A 2,399-nucleotide genomic window follows, 5' to 3' on the forward strand; every position below is an offset into this window, starting at 1 on the left:
TGTGTGTGTGTGTGTGTGTGTGTGTGTGTGTGTGTGTGTGTGTGTGTGTGTGTGTGTGTGTGTGTGTGTGTGTGTGTGTGTGTGTGTGTGTGTCAGTGAGGCCGGCGAGGCACCCTACATCACCTCCGCTGGGTTCCAGTTCCTCCTGCTGGACACCGCCTCTCAGCTGTGGTACTTCACCCTCCAGTACCTGAACACTGCCCAGGTGCCTGTGTGCCCTCTGATACTCTGACCTGATTACCTTTAACTACTTCAACCAGTGGTTATCATCCATGTACCAACAAGGATCACATCTTTCTACCAGACTCTGCTTAATGGCCTTTTATAAGACTGAAGAATTAAGTATTAGAGCAAAGAAATAACAAATGAATTTGAAAGAAATGCAAAGAAAGTGGGCTGAACTGCCATGAAAGTGCATAATGGATAACCACTGGCTGAGGAACATTTCAACAGCTTCAGATCCATTCATCTTAGTCCTTTGTGTAGAGAAAAGGAAACATGCCTAATACGAAAAGCCATGTTTTCAAACCTCACTACTTTCAGGAAAATGAATAGATAAGTAACGTTGTTATTACTTTTTACAACCAAATTGTATTTCTGGCAGTGTGGAGTTTTTGGAACAGCATTTAAACCTGTATGTTAAGGAATGTATTTAACAAAGTAAGTTGTGTGTATCATTTCAGTTTTCTTTGTGAGTGGGGGTTTGAAATACTCTACATTAAGCATTTCAACAAGTTACAAAGTTTGATTTCTTCCAAAAACCTTCAATAAAAATATAAATAATGAAAGATAGAAAGAGCCAGAGATAAAGAGATATTTTGCAAAGTAAGTTATCAGAATACAATTATTAAAGAAAATAAAGGAAAATATGTCCTTTAAGTCAAATATCTGCATGAAGTGTTGGGCTTCAGTGACCGTAGTTTAACAGTATTCAGGGGGAAAGAAGTATAACTGTGAAAATGTACATTAAGTTATTATTTGAGATATACCAGTACTTCCAATCTCTGTCAGTGTTGGTTGTTCAGGGTTTATTTGTCCATGCTGGTTCTGGTCTGCCTCTGTGTGACCCTGTGGTGTGTTGCAGTCCAGAGGCATGGAGCTGGTGGAGATCCTGTCCTTCTTGTTCCAGCTCAGCTTCTCCACTCTGGGCAGAGTGAGTGTTTGATGCTGACACTTTTAATATTCCTGCTGTTCACTGTGAGCTTCCTGTCACTGACGGTGTGTTTCCTGTGTCTCAGGATTACTCGGTGGAGGGCATGAGCGACTCGCTGCTCACCTTCCTGCAGCACCTGAGGGAGTTCGGACTGGTGTTCCAGAGGAAGGTGAGGGAGCATCCACTACCACTACCACTGTGTTCCAGACCCCCCCCCCCCCCCCCCATCATTAATTAACTGGCATTTCCAGACTGAACTGGTCAAATATGAAAGATAGAAAGATTGTATTTGTTTTTCTGGGTAATTATTGGTATATTATACAGTATATAGGCAATATCAGCCTGGACTATGGCAAATGGAACAAGTTGGCCATGGGATAAATATACAGTAATACAACTGAACACATTGATATGTTATATACATTTTAAAGGGATGGAATTCCAAGAGGGGTTTGCGGGTATCTCATTATTTTCCACCATTAGTTAGGAGAGGCTTTGCAGTTAAAATGTAAGAATATGTCGCTTGGTGTGTTTCAGCCAGGACAGGCCTTGAATCCAGGCCTGGTAGAATAAGGTTTATAATCGAGTGGTCGGCATGGATTCTTAGCTTTGGGGGGAACGAATCATAGGTTCAGCTTTCGATTACTTTAATAAAGGCATAAATATATAATTAGATATATTGGCCATTTAGTCACGGCCTTAGTGTATAGTCCTACGGCTGTCCCAGTTTAGTGTACCATCGTAAATTCTTTCTTCTGTGGTGGTTTAGTCAGGAGGAAGTCGCGGCGGTTTACTACCCCCACCAAGACTGGGCCCATCACTTTCTGGCTGCAGGGTCACCCTCACCTCCTCCACCCTTGGCCCGCCTGGGACCGGAGGACGCAGGCTCATCGTTGTAAGAAACCAGATTACCGTCTCCTACCTACACAGCGGTAGTCTGGATCACTGGAAGATGTTTGTGATGCCTGTTAACAAAACAACTACATCTACACAAGCTCCTGTTCATATGAAGGATCACTCCTAAGAAGGCTGAGAGGTGCAGTACATGTTAATACTAGAAGCCGCTGGATGTAGTTCTACATAAGCTACAAAAAACAGTGTGACCGAGCAACACAGTTAGATTAAGTTAAAACGCAGTGACTACAAACTATCAAAGAGATACAACGTATACATTTTTGAAAGAAGGTTCACGTTGCATTGTTATTGAGAATGAGACATCAGATGAACATCACATCTGTAGTGATAT

The 2,399-nt window shown here is 42.3% G+C and overlaps 1 protein-coding gene across 1 annotated transcript in view; it reads left to right on the plus strand.

The window, feature by feature from the left end:
* Window positions 1–2,399, plus strand: part of LOC104946862 (gamma-aminobutyric acid type B receptor subunit 1-like) — an 11,901-nt gene that overhangs the window by 1,910 nt on the left and 7,592 nt on the right. The window lies entirely within an intron of this gene.

This window comes from Notothenia coriiceps, unplaced genomic scaffold, assembly GCF_000735185.1.
Source record: "Notothenia coriiceps isolate Sejong01 unplaced genomic scaffold, NC01 NC01_scaffold00000339, whole genome shotgun sequence".
Classification (NCBI taxonomy): domain Eukaryota; kingdom Metazoa; phylum Chordata; class Actinopteri; order Perciformes; family Nototheniidae; genus Notothenia; species Notothenia coriiceps.